At 38.4% G+C, this 26,594-nt stretch overlaps 1 long non-coding RNA gene across 2 annotated transcripts in view; it reads right to left on the bottom strand.

Annotated features, from left to right (window-relative positions):
* The window catches only part of LOC140696819 (uncharacterized), a 57,520-nt gene extending 30,950 nt beyond the window's left edge, over positions 1 to 26,570 (bottom strand). Inside the window, exons 1-3 of one of the 2 annotated variants that reach the window (XR_012073361.1) lie at positions 26,159 to 26,570; positions 24,724 to 24,799; positions 14,591 to 15,497 (exon numbers count right to left, since the gene is read on the bottom strand). This is a non-coding gene — a long non-coding RNA (uncharacterized lncRNA). Of the gene's footprint in view, positions 1 to 14,590; positions 15,498 to 24,723; positions 24,800 to 26,158 lie in introns of those variants that run through there. The other variant, XR_012073360.1, reaches the window with a different exon arrangement.
* Between the last annotated feature and the right edge of the window lie 24 nt (positions 26,571 to 26,594).

Below are 26,594 nucleotides of genomic sequence, written 5' to 3'. Positions count from 1 at the left end.
AAGTTTCTTTATAGACATATTCCAGCTAACAAATGAAGAAGAATGATATAATACTGCTATTTAGCAAACAATGTGATGTAATGTATCTTGGTACTGATCACCCATGACTGCTAACATCACATAAAGAGAGACATCAGATATTATAAACCTCCAGATCGAAGTACACAACTGCTATTTACATCTTGCCCCTCCCCTTAAAAAAACTGAACCTCAGTCTGATCAAGCCTCCAGATCTAACTGCCAATTTACAGGAAACGAAGGGGACAGAAGAATATGGTAAACAACATTAAATAAGTCAACAAAATCCAAAATCCAGACCATGGAAAACTGCAAATAAATGAGTTGCTAGGAAAAAAAGAAAAGAAAAAACAGGAAAGGGATATTTCTTACAGTTTAATCAGGAAAGCAAAACACTTTGTGTGACATAAGGGATTTATTATAGGACTTAGACCTGACATAATTGGAAGAGCTGGTTAAGCACTCTGTGTAAGTCAGTTGCCCCTGCATCTGCTACTGGCCCTGAAGTTAGGGATGCTGACCGTTAGGAAGACCAAAACCAAGCTGGAATCCTTGTCCGTCTCTCACAGGAACCTATGTTGATCCCTCACCAACTCCAAGCCTCCAACTCTGATGATGTGGGTGATTATAGAAAAACTAGTGCAATTCTTAACAGAGCTGCACGTAATCCTGATCCATTAACCATTATGTCCAGTGTCCAGCAGTTAAACTTGAGCTTGCCTCTATGTTTTTCACTTCGTCATTTTTTACTATTAAATAATCAATTTTAAAGCATTTTGTATAAGGTGAATTAAAATGTTACAATTGTTACAAACTCAAAATATGTTGCATTGATAATAATGCCTTTTCCTGAAAAACACATACATTTTTTATCTAAAATTCACTAGAAGATAGCAACAGTTTTGCCAATAGCAAAAATTATACTAAACTTTGCTTCAACCTTAGCTGCAACCATACTATGTTAATCCTCCCATTATGACAATAGTCAAATCATCATATACCATGGAACCAGAGAGCAAATGACCCAGTTCTTATCAGTTCATATATTATCACATCCCTCTTTCCATCTCCATTTACTGCAGTTGGGCAAAAGATTGGTGCAATATGTACAGTTTTTCCAAGTGTCCTTATGATGAACTCCAGCATTTTCTATTTCATTATATTCTAGTATATTCTATTTCATTTAAAAATAAAAAGCTGGTTGAGAGCCATTAACTTGATTTCATGACCTACTAATGGATTGTGGCCTGCAATTTGAAAAACAGTGCCCTAGGCTGGGTTATATTTACAGTATTAAAGTCTCCCCCCACGCTCTGTTAATGTTTAAATTCAGTTAACTTTTGGGTCTCTGTATCTTTGTCTTTATTCTTCATGTGTGTGCTTTTGATTTTCACTGCTCTTTGAGATCTTTACAGTTCAGGGATATGATGGAAATTCTAAATGTGGGTGATTTTGTAGACCATGACATGGTTTTCTTCTTCCTTCAAATAGGAAAGCCAATATGGCTAGGCAATAACTCAGTTCTGTTAGATCTCCTTTAATCAACATCTCAGGGACAGGTCTTAAAGTCATTCTTATTGTTAGGTCTCTAAAACTTATTTCTCATTTTCTAATTGCAACTCATAAAATTCTGTCTTTGTTTTTTAAAATTTAAACACCTGACAAAGATATCTTGAAAAGGTGTGGATGGATATTTTTCTGATTATTCTATTGCTGCATGAAACTGCAGTCATTTGTAATGTTTATGGATTCTGTGGGTCAGTAATTCAGAGACAGCCCAGTGGAGTTCGCTTGTGTCTTCTCCACAATGCCTGGGGCCTTGCTGAAAGGAGACTCATGTTGCTGGAAGACAAATCATCTGTGGGCTTCTGCACTCATTTGCCTGGTGCCTGAGGCAGGGCTCAGTGGGACCTGTCAGCTGGAGGGATTACATGTGGCCTCTCCATGTAGTACAGTGTGATGACTGGGTTCTGAGAGGGAGAAACGTTCTAGAATAACCATGTGAAGCTGTGTCCGTTTCTTGGCCTAGCCTTAGAAGTTACACAGCATCACTTCTGTCACACTCTGAGATTCAAGGACTCACACACCTTCTCCAGATTAAAAAGCATAAACTCCACCTTTTGGGGCAATGTTTCAGATACACCAGAAATATCTGTTTTTGATGATTTCTGAATGGGCTTTTTATGTCTTCTCATTATCCATGCTCAGCTTTCTTTTATTCATTCAGCAGTACATTGACAGCACCAACCTTCCATCAGGCATTGTGTTAAGCACTGAAAATATGAGAAACAAGAGAGAAAAAATTCCTACCCATGGAGCTAACTCAAAAGAAAGAGAGTACACAAATAATTACACACAGAATGCCATAGTATTTTTCTATTTAGCTACATTTTTTAACTTCTTCCCTGATGATGATTTCCATATTGTTCACCTTCTCTATTTCCTATAGACTCCCTATTGTTTTCACTTAAATCTTTTTAATCTATGTTCTAGGTCTTTCAGTTTTTCTTGTGTTGTTTTTGGTTTTGTTTTGTTCTTGTGTGTGTGTGTGTGTGTGTGTAAATGCCCTGAGATTTAGGTTTCTAGATTGGTCTTTTTTCTCAATCACTTATTTGCTCAGTGGCATCCCCATTTAGATTTTTATTACTTTTCTTGATGTCTTTGGCTTGTATGTTCACTCCCCAAATACTATAGGATTACTTGTTTCAGGCACTGTGCCGAGTACATGGATATAGAGCTCAGACACAGCTTCGCCTCTAACAGGAAATGCACTTTAGAACAAACTCTGATGTCAGGCAGACAGCATGTAGAATTGCAGCTTTGTCACTGACTAGTTAGAACTTCACTTGATAAATTGTATAGCTCCTGCCCTCTTTTCCTCCTGAGGATGGTAATACTACACACATAACTAAGACAGTGGCTGGAACTTGGTGGAGCCACAATAGACATTTATTCCCTTTAAATACAGGACTCAGTGGAAAACAGACAATTAAAACCAACATTTTCAAAATGGTGTGAAAGTGTTAATACAAAGGTGTATACATAAGAAACTTTGTGAACAGACAAGTGCCACCTAGCCTAGGTGGCTTGAAAATTTTCCCATAGAATAGTAATTCGCATCTTGCAGTGGGTGGAGGGAGTACAGAAGGTGCTGGGAGGAATCGCTGAATTGAAGAGCAAAGGCTGAAAAAATATATTCAATATTATAAGACTACTTTATATTTGGAAAAGTGAAAAAACTTTGTTTTCATAGTTCAAACTCAAGAGGTAAATATAAATGCACTCCAGATGGTAGAGATATTCACCAAATACATTATATATTCTTTATATCAGCAACTCCCAAAGGGAAATAGTCTCAGGGCAAGGTTGGTATGGGATGTTTATAGGATGTCTGTCTGTCTGTCTGTCTGTCTCTCTCTCTCTCTCACTTGGGGGTACCTTTTTTTAAAAACACTGAAAAAATTCACTATAATAGCTAGTGATTAAGCCTTGAATAATGAGTAGAAATTAGCCAGGTGGAAAAGAGAACAAAAGAGAGTTCTGGGTTGTAGGAACACCCCTTGCAGGGGTGTGAGAGAGCTGGGCTAGTTTGAGGACTACAAGTGGTTTTATATGGCTGTGAGTGAATGGTAGAAGATGAGCATGGAGAATTTGGCAGGGCCAAATCTTAAAAGCACGTGTATGCTCTACAAAAAGAATAATACTGAGAGCAACTGAAAGTCATTGAAGGATTCTGAGGAAGGGAGTGACAAAGACAGGTTTGCTTTTCTAATAACACCTATAAATTCCTTCTGGAATCATGGTTTCTTCTTGAATCTCTCAGAAAGTGGCAAGTGTGGGCTTGTTGACAGTGGCCTGCGTCTTAGCTGGTACTGGTGCTCCTGCCATGGGAGATGCCCTCTTTCCCATGCTGACTTTCTCCTTCTCTTAGAGACTGCAATACTTGTTGATGGCACAATTGATGCTAGATAATTGTGCTGTCTTGAAGCTAACCCTAGTGAACTGTTACCTTTGAAATGTCACTTTTTTTACTTTTTTGGTGAGTTTATCTAGGAAGTTTCCAGTGCTGAGTTTATTGGGAGGTAACAAGAGGACGTGAAAAAAAAAATCTTAGGCATACAGTTCAAGTACTTCATTCTGTATCTTGCCCTGCATGACTGTAAGTCACAACCTCTCTGAGCTTCAGGTTCTTCATCTGAAACATGGAAGAATAATCACTATGTAACATTGTTGTGGGGATTAAAGAAAATGTTCTCTAAGTGCCTGAATCATCGTAGGTATTCAACAATAGTGAACTTTGCAGATGTTGTCAGTGCCCCACCCGTGTGCCCTCAGCACTTATTGTTCCCAGGCAACCACCAGCTTCTCACCGCAAGCACCTGTGACTCTGCCTGAGGGCTTTCCCTTGCCAACTCTTGCTTGGGCCAGGCTGGAAATACCAAGAAGTTAATGCCCCCAGAAGTAGCCCTTTTAACAAATGATGAGTGGAAGTTGGTAGATTAAAACTCCTTCTTTCTTGCTCCCTGAGTGAGACAAACTGAAGCCTATTTTACATATTCTCCTAGGGGTCTCCAATGGATTGTGACTCAGTTGTTCCCTCTCATGAAAGCACCCTGTATTGGCTTCTTTTCCTTCTCAGCCTTACTTCCCTATACCCCTCCCAGTGACCACTTCCCAAACAAACTGCTTGGCAGTCAAATCCTTGTCTCATGGTCTGCTTCTGGGGAACCAAACTGAAGACAGTGGTAGCCATTATTCATTTATTCATTAGTGACTGACTACAGACAATGTGTCAGGCACTGTTTCTTATTACTGTTCCTTTCTCCTGTTAACAGCTAAATTGCTACACCTAGGATTTCTGGTTTCTTGAATTTTTAACAATTATGCTATTAAAAATTTAAAGGAAAAATGTAAGAGAAATTCTTTCCCATAATCTCACCAGTTTAGCACAAAAGCTATTTTTATTTCTTCTTATTTGCTTCCATTTTTTTATACATGTGTGCACATTTACTACAGTTGCAATTGTAGGTACAATCTAGTATTGTGTGTTTTATTTTTCCACTTAGCTTCCTACCATACTCACTTTCCCTAGCTTTCAAAATTGACACTCTAATTGCTACCTCATATTCCATTAACCTACTGTAGGACATTGTGATGGTCAATTTTATGTGTCAACTTGACTGGGCCATTTACTACCCAGATATTTGTTCAGACATTATTCTGAGTGTTCATGGGCTCGGATGAGATTAACATTTCAGTTGGTCAACAGAGGAAAGCAGATTGCTCTCTCTAATGTGGGTTGGCCTCATCTAATTTGTTGAAGGCCTGAATAGAACAAAATGGCAGACCCTACCCTAAGTGAGGGAGAGAATCCCTTCTGCCTGACTGCCTTCGAACTAAGACATTGGCTTTTTCCTGCCTTCAGACTCAAACTGAAACTAGGTTCTTCCTGGGTCTCCAGCTTGCCAACTTACTCTGCACATCTTGGGACTTGTCAGCCTCCATAACTGCATGAGCCAATTCCTTATAATAATTCTCTTTACACAGATACACACACATACTCTCTCTCTCTTTTTCTCTCTGTTGGTTCTAATTCTCTAGAGAATTCCAACACAGGCATATAGATTTTTTTTCCCCAAATGTGACTAGTACTACACACATACTAGACATAAAGTCTTTATGCCATAATCTATTTTTTGTTTTTGATTTTGTGAGCAATACATGAACACTATACAAACTGAAAAGATTTTCCTTCATCCACAATGAAACTCACTGTTACAAACCTCTTATACATCCTTCAAGGAGTACACTATGCCTGTATCACACAAATGGCAGCATACTCCCCAAACTGTTCTGTGCTTTTTCCGTTCAATAATACACCCTGGTCTCCTTTCACGCCAGCACTCGCTGCTTCAGTGCTTCTAACAGGCTTGTTCCCTCAGCTCCCCTTGTTGCTATTTTTTTTTCCCTTGTTGCTATTTTTTGTGACAGTATCTCCTCAGCATACATGCTCTCTCCCTCGCAGAAAAATCAGTATCTTCCTCCTCTACTTATTCATTTAGTCACTCGCCAAACATTTACTGAGCATTTACTATCTGCTGAGCTCTGAGCCAGGCCATGGCACAGAATGGTGAACAGAACAGGCCATGTCCCTGCCCTCATGGAGCTCAGTCCAGGGAAACAGAAGCAATGGGCCAGAAATTTCAGAGAAGCTAGATGAATGAATTAATGAAGGATGTTTGGGGTGCGGTGTTCTTCTCCACACAGGCTTTCTGAAGGAAGTTACCTTGCTGAGACCTGAAGAATGAGGAGTTAGCATGGTGAAAGACTGCAGGAAAGGTGTCCCAGGCAGATGTCAAAAGAGGGACATGGCAGGAGGAGGAGTGTGGAGGTAAGAGGAGAAAGCTTAATACAGAGACTGCTAGTGGGCTGGAGAAATGAGTCTGGCCAAGTTGGCTGGTCCAGGTCACCAAGCCCTCATGCGTTTTGTGCTGGGGCAATGGCAGACCACTGAAGGGTCTACTTTTTGTTAATTCCTTCAGTTTGATGTCTCCTGTTTCTCCTTTTCTTTCAGATATTTGAATACTTTTTACCTATTGACCTTTTTTGCTATATTTTCTGCATTATTTATTAGTGTTTGTTCTATGGGTTACAAAAGGCATCCTTAAGTTTTCACAGTCTAATTTAGAGTTTATACTGTACCACTTTATATAAAAAATAGAATTGAAACCACATAGGTCCATTTGCTTATCCATCCCCACCATACTTTATATAATACTTGTCATATGTATAACTTCTATATACATTCTAAATCCCACTAGAGATCGTTATGATTTTGTTTTGAACACTCTTATTTATTTTGAAGAAATTAAGAGCAAAAAATTGTCTTTTATTATTTATCTAGATATTTACCATTTTTAATGTTCTTCATACCTTCCCAAAGATGAGTTTCCAGCTTAGTATCATTTCCCTCCAGCCTAAAGAACTTGAGCATTTCTAGTAGTATAGTCATGCTGGTAAGTATGTTAGCATTTATAAATCTGGAAAAGTCGGGCTTTTATTTTCATTAAAGGCTATTTTTGCTGAATTATAATTCTGGGTTAAAATTTTTAGTATTTAATTATTATTCATAATTATTATGAACAACTACACACCAACAAATTGGATAATCTAGAATAAATGGATAAATTCCTAGAAACACACAAGTTACCAAGACTGAAACATGAAGAAACAGAAAATCTGAACAGACCAATTACTAGTAAAGAGACTGCTCAGTAATCAAAAACCTTTCAAGAAACAAAAATCCAGGACCAGATGATCTTACTGGTGAATTTTACCAAACATTTAAAGAATAATTAATACCAATGCTTCTCAAACTATTCCAAAAAATATAAGAAGAAGGAAAAGTTCCAAATTCATTCTACAAGGCCAGAATTACCCTGATATTAAAACCAGACATGACACTGTAGAAAACTAAGGAAAACTTTTTCATAGGAAATAGAAAACAGGCCAGTATTCCTGATGAACATAGATGCAAAAATCCTCAACAAAATATTAGCAAACTGAATTCAACAATACACTGAAAGAATCATACACCATGATCAAATGATACTTAAACCTGGGATGCAAGGATGGTTCAACAATCACAAATCAATCAGTGTGATACACCACATTAACAAAATGAAGGATAAAAATAATATGATTATCTCAATAGATGCAGAAAAAACATTTGACAAAATTCAACACCTATTTATGATAAAAGCACAAATAAGTGGGTAGAGAGGAAATATTTCTCAACATAATAAAGGCCATGTATGACAAGCCCACAGTAAATATATTCAATGATAAAAGACAGAGCTTTTCCTCTAAGATCACGACAAAGATGCCCACTCTCATCACATATATTCAACATAGTATTTAGAGTCCTAGCCAGAGCAATTAGGCAATAAAAAGAAATAAAAAGCATTCAAATCAGAAATGGAGAAGTAAACTGTCTCTATTTTCAGGTGACATAATACTATATATAGAAAACTCCAAAGACTCCACCAAAAAAACTGTTAGAATAAATGGATTCAACAAAGTTGCAGGATACAAAATTAATACAGAAAATAGAAAATATTTGCAGATTGTATATATTTTAGCAGTTTGACTGTGATGTTTCTAAGCATGGTTTTCTTTATATTTACCGTTCCTGACTTTGTTCAATCTGTAAATGTATCTTTTAACAAATGTAGGAAATTTTTAGCTATTATTTCCAAAAATACTTTGTTTACTCATTCTTTCCTCTGGTAACACATACATTGGTATTTTTATATTGTACCACAAGTCCTTGGAGCTCTTTTTTTTTTTTCTTGGAGCTTTTAATTATTTATTCTTTAATAGTTCTTCTTTGTTCTTCAGTTGGATAATTTCAAGCTCACTGGGTTGTTCCTCTGTCATCCAAAATTTACTGTCAAATCCACCCAGTGAATTTCTCATTTCAGACAATGTATGTCTCAGTTCTAGAATTTCCATTTAGCTCTTTTTTATAGTCCTTATCTTTTTACTCATTGTGAGCAAATTTTTCTTTACTTCTTTGAACATGATTACAATAGCTTTTAAAGCCTTATACGCTTATTTCAACATTTGAGTCTTCTCATCATTTATCTTTGTTGACTGTCTTTTCCCTTGAGAATAGATCTTCAAACTATGTCCTGGACCTTGTAAATGCTATGCTGTAGAGATTCTGGATTTTGATACATTTCTCTAAAGAGAGTGAGTGTGTGTGTGTTTTAACCAGCAACTAATTTCACTGGACTTAAACCTTAAACTCTGTCTCTTGGATGGTAGCTCAAATGTCAATTTAATTTTTATTCTTAGCTCAAGTCTGTCCAATACATATGCATGTGGTTTAGAGGTCAACCAGATATTTGAAGAGTGTATACACAGAATTAAGAGCTCTCCCTCTGTGACATTCTCCTTCCTGAGATTCCACTCTCTGCTCTCCTGCACCTAAGGTTTTCCTGAACTTTATCCTGTGGTGCTTCAGACCAGAAAGACAGTAAATGTTCTCTCTGTTTTAGTTATCCTATCCTGTGGCTTCTCTTCAGGCAAAAAACTTTGAAAATGGATAACTTATCCTGATTTTCCTTTTTTTCCTGAGTGTTGATTCCTCTCCAAAATCTCTGTGCTTTTGATTACTCTACAACATCTTCAGGTTTTGTGCTTTTGTGTTTTGTCCAGTTTATAGTAATCTGTGGGAAGACTGAGTCTGCTAGGAGCTACTCAGCAAAACACTTATGGTCTGTTCTTAAACACTTACGGTTTTGAATCAAATGCTTAGGGCAATTTCAGGATTGGGACTTATGGAAAAAGGTATACAATTTTCATGTTTCATAGTTTTCTTCCTCATAGATATTTCTTATTAAATATTAATGACTACTTAGAGAATCTCATTTAAATTTGTTTATTTCTCATTTCATTGCTTTGGTTGAAATAAGTTTCTTTTATCTGTTTTATTTTCTTTGACTTTTATCTCCTATAATTAATTTACTTTCTGGAAGTTTCAGTTAGCGTATATTTGCTTTGTATATAGATTAATATTTAAAAAAAAGAATGTTAATTTTTTAAAATTGTGGCAGACAGAGCATGGGAGAAGATGTTTCTATCTAAATTCTCATCCTAAATAAGCAGATGCCCTAGGATGCTGGGCCATAAAAATAATATTCTATACCTATTAAAAACTAAATTATAGAAGAATATTAAGTGATTTGGAAAATAGTTCATGAAAAACTACAAAATACAGTTGATTGAAAGAAGTATGATCTTATTTTTATTTAAAAAAATCAGGTATAAATGTGGGATCAGTGGTTAGACTCCAAGAGTGCAGTTCACAGACTGAGTCATAGTTCTACAAAGCTCACCCTAGGTGCCCACAGTGATTTGGTACCAGAGTTTTCCAGCTCCAACCTCAAAGGTTGTTGAGTGTAGAACCTTCTATGCTTTACATCCATACCCTTTCTGTGGCCTCATGATGGGCAGAATGTATTTCCATGTCCCAGAAGAAAAGAACTTTCTTTTGAACTCTGGAGACCAGTCTATTTCTTTTCTTTTCCTACTTGTTCATCCCTGCTCTGGCCTGCCCACTTCAACTGTTCTTCCCAACCCAGGACTTGAAAGATTTTGGATTTGTGTTCCTTTCTTTCTGAGAATTCCATGCATTTTATGTGAATTTCTCCCTCCTCACTGAAGACTAGCTCTCATATCATGTAATGAGGCAGCATGCATTAAATAAAAGGCCAGATGGTGAGAACCTGTAGACCATACAACATTTGCATAACTAAATTTGGACTTCCATTCATAAGAAGAGATTCAGTTTTGATATTTAATACAAACATCTTTATGCTTCATATCAGCCATAATAATTCTATGTAAGATATAACAATCCACACCCAATGACCTAAAACCATAGTCATTTATTTTTCACTGTGTATCTTTAGATTGGCTGAAATTTAAGCTTTAAGCAGCAGGTTGGGTCTGTGTTTGCTCCACTATTTCTCATTCCCCTTGGACCAGGCCCAACTGTACTAGCCCATTTTAAGCTGTCTCTTTCATTATTTTTACCCTCAACCCACTGGTTGAGCAACATCTCATGTCTAAGCCCCAAACTGAGGTGTATGGGAAACATTCCATCCATCATAAGGCCGTAGCAAGGATGTGAATGTAAAATACTACAGGGCAGTGGATAACTGGGACCAATAATTCAATCTGCCACACTTAGGGTACTATATTTCTATTTCTTTTATACATGGGTTTTCAATTTAAGTAACAGTCAGCAGTTATTAGAGCAGACTTTATAGTCAAGTAGATTTGGGTTTGAATCTTTACTCTAGCACTTTGCTGGCTATGAGAACCAGAGAAAATTATCTTACCTCTCTGAATGATGGTTCCCCATAAATCATCCAGAATTCCATCGCCCAGATTTCAATCCTGTCAATATTTTGGTGTGTTTATTTTTCCCAAGCATATATTTATTTCCCCTACAAATTTAGAGTAATACAACTTTTTTAAAAAATCTAACTTCAAATTAGCATTTTGCCAGATTGTAGAAATTATTTTGAAAGAACAGTTTTTTTCTGCTCCCCTCAATTCTTGTCAGGGTTCAATCCCTGGTGGTGGTACAGGAAGTTGTGTCTCAGGCCATACTCATGTCAGAATCACATGGAAACTTTGGTAAAAATATGGATTCTGAAGGCCCCCAGGCATCTAAAGACTTAATTCCTGGAGCTAGGCTTCTGGGGTAAGAACCTTCCCCATCAGGATGGGCTGATTTTCACAGTCACTGGAGGGAGTTAAATTACTAATGGAACTCAAGCCACTCTAGCTTTCCATCCTGGAAGTCATGGACACTCAGAATGATGATACAAATGTTTTAAACTGACAGCCAGTTCAAGGAAAAGCATAATTTTTAATTGCTGCAGAATTTTTATCATATGGATATCACAATTTATTTTCCTTTTGCTGGGCATTCAGGTTGTTTTCGATTTTTCACTATCTCAAATAAATAATGCTGCAATAAACATGCACACATCTTTGACCACATTTCTGATTATTTGCAGTGGAAAGATCCCTAGAAGCGTGATCTTTGAAGTAAAGGGTATAAACATTCCGGAGGTTCTTGACAAGTACTACACTACCAAATTACTTGACAGAAAGGTTATACCAATTTATCCTCACACTAGCATAATCTTTAGAAGGCGCTGATGCTTTTAGATTAAACTCCAAAGTGATTGTTTCCACTTAGGGTGAGAATGTGAAGCTGTCATAGACTAAAACAAGTGTGGAACACTTAAATATAAACTTCTTTTAAAAACTGAAGTTGGAAGAAGCAATAACATTTTTGGAGATGAAAGATGATCTAATTTTCATTAAATATGCTAAAAATTGACGTCCCATAGACTTATAGACTTGCCTTATAGAAAGCAAACTGCAAGCCTAAGGAAGGCTTGCAAGTAATCTTCAGAGATTTCCTGGTAAAGAAAAATCTGAATGACAGAGGAATAGGAAATAAACCAGAATCTCTGCCAACTGACTTCTAAGAAAGAGAGGAAAAGAAACAGGATGACAAAATGAGTTTAGGCTAGAAAACAACATAAGAACAATGCAGAAGGGTTTAAAAAACACATTGAAGGGAAAAATATGGGGAAATGCCTGTTTTAATCAAAACACTGGAGACACACCAGAGGTGATCCTATGAGACTTTGAAATCACCCCTTAAGCTGACCCCTTAAAAATGGAGGATGAAAGCACTGAAGATGAAGCTGGGAGTGCTGCTCAGAGGGCATCCTGCAGACTCCGCATCATCAGGGTAACCCAAATGTCAGCTGGGTTCTGGGTTCATCTCTAGACCAGATGGGCTTGAGCCCCACTGTACCCAGCCAAGGTCCACAGCTCTATCAAGGCTTCTGCTCATTCATTCGGAGGGCCTCTCTGCCTCCCAGGTCCAGCTTTTCTGAGACCATCTGTGTCCCCAGCGTGTCCACAGGGTTTCTTACTCCTCTTTCAACAACTCCCCACTCACATGGAACATTAATATGTTCAAGTTCATTAAGATGTGGAGATCTGGGGGCAGGGTCACGTTGCCCATTATGCCATAAAGCACTTAAAATCACATTTTAGGCTTTCTGGTTCATAAATGTCCTTTTGAACATTTCCTACTGGAGGTTTCTCCCTGGCTTTTTCCCTAGGCAGGGCCCTTACTCCAACAGTCTCCTAGTCCTTCTCTCTCCTCTTCTCATTCCTTCACCCTGAAAGGAGCACCTTCTCCCCAACCCAACCCCCAAGAAAAATTAATTTCCTGCTTCTGCAAGTGCAGCCTTTTGGTTCTTTTTGGTTGCCTGAGCCCTAGCCAGCCCTTATGCCCTAGGGCTTATCATGGTATTTCCTGAAACAAAGACAGCTACTTTCCCAAGAAGAATTCTGCTAATAGATCTTACTACTGAAAGACTCCCTTAAAAGATGATTAGATCCAGCCTTCTGCCTTCAGCAGGTAATTGAGACCCTGAGATTAAACGAATTGCCCCAAACACATTAGAGTGAAAAAGTGGTGAGGACTAGACCCCAGGTTTTCTATTTCTAAAGCTGTGCCTTTTCCACTTCAAATTCATGTTTACCACATGATGGTGGCTATTCTTTTGTTTCTGATATGAGTTAATAACTTACTTCAGAAAGCCTGCTTTGGTCTCTTATCAAAAGCAGCATCTTTGTCACCATTCTTTGTGACTTTTGCTTTTGGCAGCAGTTTTTAGGAGTAGGTGAATTGGACAATTCAAAATTCTTTATTGCTGTATTCAGAAGGTCAGATAATTGTTAAAGTGAATAGTATCATTACCTTGTAGATACAGTAACTACCCCCTCTACTTCACTGCCTTCCCTTTTCTCAGAAAAGACAGAGCAGATGAAAAGCTTAAATAGAGCTGGGCATAACGCTAGCTTTAAAATTGAATATTTCCCACTGAATTCCATTATTAACTTGATGATATCTTACCACAGAAAAAAAAACTTTTGCTTGTAAGATAAATAATATTTAAGACAGCAGTAAGACTTTATAAACCAGTCTTTTAAAAAATAATTCAAAGTAAGCCACAAAGTAGTTACTTTACTGAACCAAAACCAAACTGCTGTTTTATGAAGCTGCCCAAAATCTCCCTCTTCAAGCTGGAGCACAGTGAAAGGATGGTGTCTGGTGCCCTGCCTGTTACATTCAGTCTCTGAGTCTAGCATGAGCCCAGGATAAATTTCCTTGGAGAATGTGGCAGCATTAAGCTATTTGTTTGTTTCATGGACCTGGTGAAGGCTGCTAATAGCTCTGTTAGTTGTTCTTTTTAAAATAGCAACAAACATAAAAAATTGCTTATAAGCAGCTGCATGTGTGTTATTTAAAATTGTCCATCTGAACAATGGCAAACTTCTGACAAAAACAACAATTTTCGTTTTGGCGTGGTACTTACTTAGCTGTTCTTTTGAACAGTAATTAGCTAATCAGATCAGCTGCTTCTGAAGACCACTTCTGGTGTGACTGCTAAAAATGTTCAAATATAGGAGGGTGATTTAAAAAAAAAGTTATCCAGGAGGATGTATATCCAATTCGTTTAAATCTGGGAAAAAATTACATAGGTAAATGGAAAAAAAATAGAGGTAACTGGGATATAAAAATAGATCCCTCCCATTAAAATCAGAATTTAACCTACCCATTCTAATATTAATGGTCACTGGTTTTCAAGATTTAGAAGAAAAAAATCTCAAAACCTAATTACCAGATGTGGTACTGATCTTAAAACAAATTAGAGTCAAATGGCATCTTTTTAAATATGTTGGTGACTACAGCAATTTTTTAAAAGCATATAACTTTTCTGAGGATTATTCAGTTTTCAGCCATGCCTCCTCCTTCCTCTTCTCAGGAACATTGTAAGAACCAGAGGTAATTTACCTGGCCTGGAATAAAGACTCACCAATTTTACTGTACCTTGTACCAGGCAGTTCTTTATTGTGCCTTTTCCATCAACATTACCAGAAAATGCCAACAATGCTAGACTTCTTGAAATTCTGCTTAGGTTTATTTTAAAGTCATGTGATAATTCTAATAATTTATTTGGGCAAAATTACTAATTAACAACTGGTTTGGGGACAACAGGTCTCTTTCTCCTTTTGACACTTTCCCCTATCTCTACCTTCCCCTTTCTTTTTTGTTTGCTTGGTAGAAAAAAAAAGTTAAAATTAAATCTATATTAATATTAATATTAATCTTTCTCTGGAGCTGGCACAGATGTTTCAGAAGCACACAGGCAGATTCTTTGTCCAGCGAAGGGGGCCTAACAGAACTGAGCAACCTCAACCAACCCCATTTCTATAAATGACTTGCTGATTTGGTCTTACTCAAGTACTTGACCTTTCTAGGTCTAATGGCCATCCTTTGCCTGGGATCTCAGATAGTCTCATTTCACTCTGCTGGGACCAGATGACAGTAAGAATCAGATTTAGTTCTGGGCATCACAAAATTGCATATGCTAAGGTAGGTGATCAGAGAGGTGAAGAATAGACCTTGATTCATGGTTGGGGGAGGTTGTTGAGTGAGCAGCTCTAAAGAACTGGGAGGTATGCTAGTTGGTAACACTGAAGGGCAGGGGAGGAGACTGTTCTGTGTAGTTCCACAAAGCATTACGACAAAGAACGGCACCTTGCAGTGCCTCCCAGAGCCTCAGATTCTTCATTCATAAAATAAGCTAGTGTGCTTGAAGATCTTGAAGATTTCTTTTAGCTCTATGTGATTTTCAGTCTCTAGTAGGAAAAGTGATTTCAGCTCAATTCAAGGAAAAGTTGTCTTCTAAACAACTAATCTTCTAATAACAGGCAACTTCAGAAGGTGATGAGCTCTCTGTTTGTGTGGGCAGAATTGGGGTGATCACCTGTCAGGAAGCCTGTGGCAGATCCTCCTGCATTTGCTGGGAAGATAGACCAGATTATGATTAAGATCCTTTCCAACTTTGTCCAGAAACATTTGTTTCAAGCAGTTGCCAGAAGAGCAACTCCCCTCGGAGTGACGCTAAAGGGCTCAAAGTCAAGAACCTAATGGGAGGAGGGAAAGTCAATCTTCAGTAGGAATAGTGACATCCTTACCTGCCATCTACTGAGTGACAAGCCTCGTACCAGGTACTTGACATATACCATCTTTAACTCTTACAGCAATTCCATGAGGTAGGTATTATTCTCTTTTTGCAAAATGTAATTGAGGCTCAGAAAGGCTAAGTAACCTTATTAAGGTCGCACAGCTAGTAAAGTGAAAGTTAAGAAATTCAATTCCAGGTCTACTGACTTCAATACAGCACTTCCCACAATGCTTTCCTGTCTCAAGGAGTAGGGTGCAATGGGAAAGGAAGAGAACACAGAGAAGGGGTAGAGCATCAAGGAAGCCAAATGCAGTGTAAATTAGAAACCATGAACTAGACTAAACGTCTATAGCCTGTGGGCAGGAAGGGGATGTTTACTTGCAGGCTGAGTTTGAGAGGCCACTTGATTGAGAGGACATTTGATTATAAAACAAGAGGCTCATGGTGTTTCTGCTGACATGACTGTTTTGAACTGAATGTTTATGTCCCCCTCTAGAGAATCTACCAGGAGTCTCTCATTGGGGATACACTCGATCTCTCTTCAGGTATTTACCACTTTTCAACCTTTATCATAATTATTTGGTTCATGTTCCCTTTGACTGTAGATTCACTGGCTAAGTTTTTTTTTTTAATTGTCTTATGTGCTGTACCTTCACATACTAAAATGTATTACAGTACTGCTTGGGTATCTTCCATGTGCCTCCAAATCCACTCTTCACCCTTCCCTTCTATACTGTGTCCTGGAGTCTGCTCATTACAAATGGCACTAATGGGCTCCTTTGCCCTCTGTCTTCTGCTTTGGTTCAGCCATTAGAGGGCACTGGGAAGACTGGGAGAAAAATAGGAATGATTTTTATTCCTGCTGTCATGCTCTCAACCTCCTGAGCTGCAGTGAGCAGTGACTGTGTTCAACCCAAGTCCAAGGTTTCTATCGGGCAGTCCTCTCCTGTAGCTCTCTTGGTTCCATTAGTGTTCGTCTCACCCATCACTCTTAAGGGCAAATGGGGAAAACGGCTCCCTGTTGCTGCTAGCGGCAGAGTGCTTCACCAGGCCCTGTTTATGTCTTTTAACCTCATTCACACCTCTAAACAGCACTTCTCCTTGATTCTCAATTATTCTGAATGAGTGTCCTGTGTTTCCTACTAGGAGTCTTACTAATAAATGCATTAAAAGCCTCATTAAAAAAACAAAATATCCTTTCCCTCTTGTAACTCTTTCGCTTGGCATTTATCTATGAATTTCTAATTAATTCGCTTATATCATTCCTTGACTTACCAATTTTATCTATTATGTATTGACTTCCCATTAAGGTCAATGACATTTAGCTCTTCCACATCTCCTCTTTCCAGCATAGTTAGAATCCAGTGTTTTTTATTAAATGAGATTGGTGAGCTTTTGTTCTTAGATAGAATGATTCAACATCACAAAGATGTCTGTTATCCTTAATTTATAACATAATGTAATCTCAAAATAACAACTTTTTATGGAGCTTGAAAAGCTGGTATCAAACTTCATGTGGAAAAACAAATAAGAACAGACAAGAAAATACTTTTTAAAAATCCTTAAAGAAAATAAAAAAGAAAAAAAGCTACAAGAGGAACTAGACATACCAGACATTGAAACATACATTGAAGCCTTTATAATTAAACAGTGGGGTATGAACACATGAATAGATAGACCAACAGAAAAGAAAGTCCAGAAATAGAACCAAGTATATATGAAACTTTAGTATGTGATAAAGGTGGCATCTCAAAATATCTGGGCTGAAGGATTTTTAAAATAAATACTACTAAACAACTAGTTAGCTATTTGGGGAAAGAAAGGTAAAATTAGATCCATACCTCATTCCATACAGAAGAATAAATTCCAAATGGATCAGGGACCTAAATAAAAAAATGAAGCCACACAAGTCCTATTTTAAAAAATGAGTGAATTCCTATTTAACCTGGGTGTAGAGAAAAGCTTTCTTATTGTAACTCAAAGTCAAATGGAATGAAAGAAAACACTGATAAACTTGACTGCATAAAAATTTGCATGGGAAAAAACACCATAAACAAAGTCAAAAGACAAAACCTGGGAGAAAATATTTACAACATATCACAGATAAAGGGCTTATAATAAAAACTGAGGCAAAAAATAGATCAAAACACAAAGAAGAATGGACAAAAAAAGTGATCAGAAAATGTTCCAAAAAAAAGGAAATAAAGATGATCCTTAAACATATGAAGTTCCTTTGCATTCGTAATTAGAGAAATACAGATTAAAACTACACTGATATACCATTTCTCACCAATTAGATTGGCAAAAATTAAAAATATAATCACCTTGTTGGCAGGCTGTATACATTGTACTCTTTACACTGCTGGTGGGAATGCAAACTGGTATAACCTTTTTGGAAGACAATTTCACAATACGTATTTAAAACTCACACGTGTATGCACATATAATCTTTTGACCTAGCAAGCCCACTCCTAAGAGTTTACCCTGAAGATAAACCTCCAACAATACAAAAATACACACATAAAGGCTATCCATGACATCACTGTTTATAAAATTAAAAAATATTGGAAACCACTGACACACATATATATGAAACACATGTGTACTATAGAATTGTTAAAAGAAAAAAATGAGAAAGATCTCTGTGAACTAATACGATTTGCAGGATATACTGTTGAGTGAAGATATCAAAGTACAAAGGAGTATCTGCAGTTATGCTATTTTTATTGTAAGAAAAAGGAATAACAAGAAAAAAATACTTGTATATGTTCATTTGTGTAAAAAGAAACACAGGAATGATAAACTAGAGACTAAAGAGATTGGTTATCCTTGGGATCAGATAGAATAGAAGTAAGGGGGAGGGATGGAAATCATCTGACTATAACTTCTGTATTTTGGAACCATGTTAATGTTTTACATACTGAACAACAACAAAAAGAGAAGAATAAAATCAAAGATGGAGGGAAACACTAAAATGTAAAAAAAACCAAACCAGCCAAATTTCAAATGAATAAAATAACCAATACTGAAGAGGGAAATAAAACTCAAGTAACTTTTGAACATTGTATCTGGACTGCATACTCTTAGGCTAAACCCCAAAGAACTCTAAACTAATATTAGATAATAGTTAGGAGCCTAGTTAAGTCTTTTTTCTCATAAATGTGGGTTAGCAATTCTGTGTATCCTAGGACTGATCAAATGAGTAAATATATTGTGGATAATGGGAACCAAGTCTTTCCACAATTAAAGGAGAGCTACAAATATGAAGAGTGGGAAGGAGGAGAAAATTAATCCTGCAGTGTTTCACTGGAATCAGAGGTATCACTGTAAACTTGTGATTTTTAATACACACAGTAATAGGTAAGTATAGATCAGCATGTGTGTGTATATTTACATACGAAATCTGTTTCCTAGCTCTTTTGTCTGTCAGGGTCTAGAGTCAACAATATTCCAGCAGCAGTGAGTATCTGGCATGCAGATCTTGGTTTCTAAATACTGTTCTCTGCTAACGGAGCACCAGGGCTCCTTGAATAAGTGGCTGATTATAGGACTGAGGCAGAGAAAGTGCAAACATAGAACAATGTCAGAAGCTTCCATGAACCAGCTTGAAGGGGCTCTTGCTGATCAAATTTGGGAAAGTCTGAGCATCAAAATACTCAATGACAGTTTATAATGCTTTGAATAAAATAAGAACCCATTAGTCTACACTGATATAACGTATATCAGTGGTGGGAGAGGGAGGAAAACTCTGCCTCACTGTAGAAAGCCAATAAATATAAAAGGAATGATAAAATTAATATTACCATTTGGCAACCATAATAATAATAACTAACCTAGTCAAGAGTCAACAACAGATACTAAAAATAGCAGTTGAAATTTTGAGTAACAGAGTATATACATAGTTTCAAGCTTTGCCCCAAGAGATACTTAGTAACTTTGTAACAGAGAAACCCGGGCACACACCACCTTCAGTAAATGAGCAAAGTTAGTATCACCAAAGTTAATAACGGGAAAAATCAGCATCTTGTGCCTCCTGATACAATGCACAATATCACTTCTGCTGTATTTCTGCAAGAAAACCTATAACGTGAACCTAATCATCAGGAAACATCAGAAAAACCCAACCTGAAGGGCACTCTATAAAATAAGTAGCCTGTTTTAACCAACAAAGTCAATGTCATGAAAAACAAAGAACGACTGACAACTGTCCAGATGAAAGGAGAATAAAGAGATAAAACAGCCAAATGCAGCAAATGTCTTGCTATAACAGATATTGACACAACTGGTGAAATGTCAATAAGGTTTGTAGAGAATAGTATTGTTTATTTCCAAGTTTTGATCATTACACTGGCGTTATATGAAGACTGTTCTTTTTTTTTTTTTTAAGTAGATATAAACTAAAGTAGGCACAAAGGGACATCCCATATGCAGTTTACTTTCAAATGGTTCTGAGACACAGAGAAAAGAATAAAACAAATATGGTAAAACGTTAATGTTTGGGGGATCTAGATAAATGCTATAGAGGACTACTTTGTACAATTCTTACAAACTTCTCTTAAGTCCTCATTATATATATATTTGTTTATAAATAAATCTTTATATGTGCATATATATGTACATATAAGTATGAATATGTATAAGCCAAAAAAACCTTTTAGTTTAAAAAAAATGTAGATTCCTGGGTCCCAGCTTTGAAATATTTGGTTTGGGAATTCTAGTGGTGGGTCTGGGGAATCTATTTTTAAAGTTCTGGTGATTACCATGCTTAATCTGGTTTGAGAATCATCCTGGGCCAGAGTAACAAAAATTTTGTTACTGAAGGGTAGAAAACATAACAAATATCCATTTACCTACCACTTAGCTTTAAAAACAAAAACCAGTTACAATGAAAATTCCCTATGTGTCCTTCCATCTCCTATCCCCCTTTCTACCCTCCCAGAGGTAATTATTATCTCAGACTAGAAGCTTTCCCAGAGATAATCATTATCTCAAATTTGAAGTTTGTCATTCCATGCATATTTTTATACATTTACACTACACAAAGATATCCATATCAGCAACAGAACTGCTTTTGCATATTTTCAAACTTTAGAAATGGTATCATAACAAATATTTCCTTCTACAATAAAACTTTTCATTCAGTATATGTTTTGGTTTTTAACTAATTCATGTAACCTATTTCATTTATTTCATCCAGAAGAAAGGGATAAACTGATTCCAGAGAAAATGCAATGTGTATACTCTTTGACCTGATGTATAATATTCAACTTATGACAATACCACAATTCATTTTTTTAAATCCATTTTCTTGCTGCTGGACACTTGGGTTCCAACTTTTCACCATCCCAGTGCTACAAGGAACCTTGCATATGTTTCCTTATGCACTCGTAGAATTTCTTCAGAGGAGAAATTGCTAAGTCAAAGGATGTGCACCTTTATTTTCTCTGTAGTCATCATTTCTCTCTTCTGGATCATGTATAGTCATCCACAGTAAAAGAAGAGTAGGCAGAGTCTGTGGGCACAGATGCAGGTATGAGGGCAGATATGGTGGGGATTTGTTGCTCTCCTGATTGCTTCCAGTTTCTCAGTGAAATAGAAAGTGAGGTCACCTGCTGGGACCTGAGTGGATGAAGAGCAATTGGAGGGTGTGAAGAAAGATGATGTAAGAGGCCATCTAGCAGAATGTTTGCCAAGGAGTGCTAAAGGCTTCTATCTTTGGTTTTATTGGATATTGACAAAGTATTCTTTAGAACAATTATCTCAATGTACACTCTTGCTAGCAATGTATGGCAGTTCTGATGCCCCTAACCTTCACCAATAATTTGTGTCATAATTTTATAATTTTGTCAATTTAATATTTGTGAATAATGTTAATTTCCCCATTTACTCATGAGTTGAGCTTATTGCCCATTTGAGTTTCTTCTTCTGTGAATTAGCCCATTCATATTCTTCCCCATTTCCTAATAGTTGTCTTTCCTGATTGATTTGTAAGTTCTCTTTTGCAGTTTGGATAATACATCTGTGTTTAAATTATGACTGTACAAATATTTTCACTGTTGAGCCTATGACCATTGCTCCTTTCTTGTATGACCATGTGTTTTTCCTAGTTAATGATTTCCTTGTTTTTCCATTTGCCTAGTTTTCTATATACCTGTGATTAATTTTTTCCAAATGCTCCAACGTGCCTGCCGTTCTATTAGAAATAATTACTATGCACTCTACATGAGTTCCATTCCATTTGTTCCTTGAAGTCCTCACTTTCAGAGCCATCTATCCTCTTGTTCCAGCCTCTGCTGATTGCTTTCTGAAATGCTACATTGCTGGCATTCTGGATCTTCTACTCATAGTGTCCTGGGTTGGATTCCATATATCCCAAACCTCATCTTCCTCTTCCATGGTTTTGTTGGCACAGTGGCTTCCTCTCAAATGGAAGCATGTCTGAATCCCTGCATGTCTTTTTAATTGATGGTCTAACTAGGTTTAGAATTCTAGACGGGAAATCATTTCCACTCAGTTTTGAAGGCATTGCTCTACTGCCTCCTAGAGTCCTTTGTTTTAGAAAAACACACGTCCATTCTTTTTCCAAATCCTTTTTATATGACCTATTTTCTCCTAGAGGCTTTTATAATTTAGCTGGGTTCTAAGTTTTACAACGTGATTTGCTCCGGATCTTTTGCGCTGGGCCTTCAGTACACCAGTTCAATCTGGAGATCCATGTCTTTAATTCTGGAAGGTTTTTTTGTTTTTTCTGGCATTATTTTCTCTGTTCTTTATTTCTCAAACTTCTTTCTAAATCAACATTTGGATTTGATTTTAGGTGTGGAGCAGATTCTTTTTTGTGCCTCTGTGCCTTTGCAAATGCTAGTCCTTCTACCTAGGATGCATTTTCTCTCCCACTCCTTCTCCTATCCAAGAAAATCCCTACTTATCTTTCAAAACACATTTCCAACATCGGTTCTTCCATGGTGATCCCCCTTCTGAATGAGATGGTCTCTCCTCCTCTGTGCTCACAAAGTCTTTTGTGGCACCTCAAATGCCAAACTATAATCTGTTTATACGTCTATCTCTCTCACAATTATAAACTCTTCTAGCAGGATAATGTTTATCCATTCTGTCTCCTTAGTGCCTAATATTGTGTAATGTCATGAATAAATAAGTGAATTCAACAGGGGTGAAAAGTGAACACTTCTTCCTGCTACATGTCAAGTGCCATGTAAGGTAGGTACCATTTCATACATTTTCACTTAACCCTTAGAGCAAACCTCAGATAGTAATTGTTAATGCAACAAGTATTACCTGAGCTCCTATTATGTGCCAGGTTTGATACTGGCCAATGGATGAAAAAGACAAGATCTCATTAAGACTACTTTTTTTTGGGCGGAGGATAGAGCTGAGCGGCAGAGTGCGTGCTTAGCATGAACAAGGTCCTGGGTTCAATCCCCAGTACCTCCAATAAAATAAATAAATTAAATAAAAACCTAATTACCATCCCCACCAAAAAAAAAAAAACTAAGACTTTTTTCTCACACAATTTTTAAAAACTGACATGTAATTCACATACCATAAAATCCATGTTTAAAGTGTACACCTCAGGGGTTTTTAGTATATTCACAGAGTCATGCAACTATCACCACTAAACAAGATTTTTTTTAGCTGTATAAAGGAAGTGCTTTGTGTACTCTGGGGTCAGGTCAGAGGAAAAAGCAGTTTTCTAAGGGAAGAAATGCATTCCAGGGAAAGGGGGTAGTATGTACAGAGGAGCAGAGTTCTGAGATGGCCTAGTATTTGGAAAATACAAAAAGTACGAGATGGGGGTGGGGGGGGCTAGAGTTTATGGTGAGGAAGTAGGTTGGACTATTTTACAAATGAGGAATCGGGAAGTTCAGAGAGGTGAATTAACTCAACTAAGGTCAGACAATTTGTTTCTTTTGCCAACTCAGAAGTATCTAGACGATGTTACCCCACCATCAAATCATCCCCAACAAGCAGGTAGGTGCTGACACCACCAAATACTGCATAATCAAATACTGAATTGCCTACAGACATTGTCTTTCCTCCCAACTTTCCAACAAATAGGCTTCATATTCCCTCCCAACTCCTTGCAATATCTAGAATCACTGGCCCATAATGACCACTATTACTGATGAGCAAAAACATTTCCACTATGTTTTTTTTTTTTTTTGATTCCAAAGGTTTCACCACAATGATGCTATCAGAAGGTGTTCTGTCCATGGACAGAAATATTTTTGTCATGAAAGTTAAGATGAGGCCTTAATACTTTATGGGCTCTTTGTCAGGCTAACATGTATTTGCCAATTGTGTTTCAAGCCCTCTGTATGGCCATGAAAAAAGTCTACTCTCCTGCACCTCAGTTTTCCTACCTGCAAAGTGACATTAAGAAATCTTGCCCCAGCCAACTTACCACCATTCTGCCCAAAGGAATCACTGGAAAATCATGAGGATCTGTACTGCTGAAATTCATGAGAAAAAGGTTAATATATGTTTTTAAAAGTAATATGCCTAATATAATAGTTTCTCCAACTTTCTGACCTCAATGAAACATTCATAAAATCTTTGCTTATTTAAGCTTCATTTCAGCCCAGATCAATCTCCATCCATTTCATCTCTCTGGGAAGGGAAGCAGGAGAACGCAGGAGAAAACAGGTAGAAAACAGTTTTGTCAGGCAGTGGCAATGACTTCTGGGTTTCTGGTTTTGCATTTGGAGGCTGTTTTCTATCATGTGAAAGAGCAACTCTGCCTTCTAGGATAAGGTACTGTGGGTGCTGCAAATCAGAGGTATAGTAGACACATGTCCTCCAGCACCATGTTTACAAACCACCAGCAGGACAGAAGACACAAATTACAGCAAAGAGCAGTTACATTCCAGGAAAAAAGTCTGCAAGTGACCTGGTGAACAGGGTAGAAGAGGTCACCAGAAGCCACCTCTGCCAAGAATTTTTAGATGTTTGCTGCCCATTAGAGAATCCATGTTAAAAGGTTTGCAGTAGGACCTAGGAATTGACATGTCTGAAAATATTATACAACAAAAGTTTTACTAACCTTTCAGAGAAGAATGAGACCAATTATCCCTGCCTGCCACTCTCATTTCTCTTTTAGAACGTGCAGCTTTGAAGCACTGAAAATAAAATAAGCAAACATGTTGGCCTATAATACGAAGGTGACCATACCAATTAGGGGTATTTGTGTAAATAATCTGAAGATCATTAATTCCTAGTCTGCTGAGGTTTACACACACACACAATAGTTTTCATTTGTGATTCTTCACTACATTTTAGTAGGGAAGCATCCACCCCTAAATTATGTTAGCTTGGGGAATAATGGCAAAGTCCATTCCCAACTCCAGCAGTAGTAAAATCCAATTCCTCTTCTAAAAAGAGGGAATATGTAAATATTTGAGGTGAAAGCCAGAATCCAAATTACTGCAAATACGTAGGTGAGAATGAGTACATTTTCTCCTCTGGACAACTAATTATTTAGGGAGATCTCCTTCCCCGCAAGTATTTTAAAGCTCGAGTTTCTAGGGGGAAAGAAACAAGCATGGAGTGTGTGTCCACTGTGCCTCAACACACTACTCAGTTATCCGTGTAGCCTTCACAATAGTCCTGCAAGAGCTGGTTGCCTTAACCTCTTTTTATAGGTGAAGAAACTTAGGCTCAGAGATGCTGGAACATTCCAGACCACACAGCTGGGGGCAGAGGAGGAAGGTCTGAATTCTAGGCCGAAACACCTTCCACTGGGCAGTGTTTCCCAGACAAGAATCACCTGGGAGTACTTAGGGAAAATGCAAAATCCAGGCTCACAGAGTCAGTCTTCAAAGGAAGGGGCCTAGGAACGTGTATTTTTTTAAGAAGCCGCGCTCCCTCCGCCCACTTTGTCAACAGGAGAGCTTGGAAAAGACAGTGCTTCATTACCCAGTCAGGAGACCAGAACCTATGCCATCCCTACATTTGTGGCTGCTTTACAGAGACCTGCAACGCCCTCAAGAAAAAAAAAAATCCACATTTCTCCGATCAAACCATCACCTCTCCTAAGGCCCCCCAGAAATCCAGACCTTGGAACCTTCTTCTGCCCCTTCGTCTCTGAATCCTGCCAATTTTTTTCTTTCCTATAGAATTTCATTTCCTGGCTAGGACAAGGTTCTAACCACCAGACTTCCAGACGGTCCCCGGAACTCGCTACCGGCCTTCAGCCTGTCTGGCTCCTTCCCTAGCCCCTCGGCTGGGGCTGTTCTCATCCCAACCCTGCCTCTTCCGTCGGTCACGTTGTTTCCTCCGCTTGGAAGGACCTCTTTCCTCTCCGGGCCCTTCCCAGTGCTCGGGGAACTCCTACACCGCCTGAGCGCCTCTGCTTCCAGCCACCCTCGCCTCCCACCACCCCGGCTCGGGGACTGAACCCGGCCTCGCAGCCTAGCAGCAAGCGTCGATCGTCACAGCCGCAGCCCCTGCCCCCCTCCGCTCGCCTCCCCACCCGCCACCTGGCTTCGCAGCGGCCGCTCGGGAAGCCCTCGGCACTTCCCAGAATAGAGAGCAGCTGCCAACGTCAGGCTACCGCCGGTCGTGGGGTTCCGGGCGCACAGGGTGCGGGCGGAGGGGACGTGGCTCCTCTCTGGCCTTCCGTCTCCTCTGACGGGCCGGGAAACTGAGGCCCAGGGCCGGAACAACTTCCCCGGGGTACATGGTCCGGTAGGGCCCGGCCAGTCACCGGCCCCAAGCGTCCCGACTCCCGTCCGCGCTCCCTCGACCACACGCGCCGACCGGTTGCCCCGGAGAGCGGGGCGGGGAGCGGGTCTCGGAGCGTGCGCTGCGCCCGGGACCGCGCAGGACGCCGGACTCGGCCAACTCGCCGCCAAAGTTGCGGTCTCCCAGCTTGCCCTCGCTTCTCACCTCCGAGACACACCTTCCCGCCGGCAC

The sequence above is a fragment of the Vicugna pacos genome, chromosome 1 (assembly GCF_048564905.1).
Source record: "Vicugna pacos chromosome 1, VicPac4, whole genome shotgun sequence".
Taxonomy (NCBI): domain Eukaryota; kingdom Metazoa; phylum Chordata; class Mammalia; order Artiodactyla; family Camelidae; genus Vicugna; species Vicugna pacos.
Note: the sequence above shows the minus strand (reverse complement) of the source record. Positions and strands in the feature narration are given on the sequence as shown.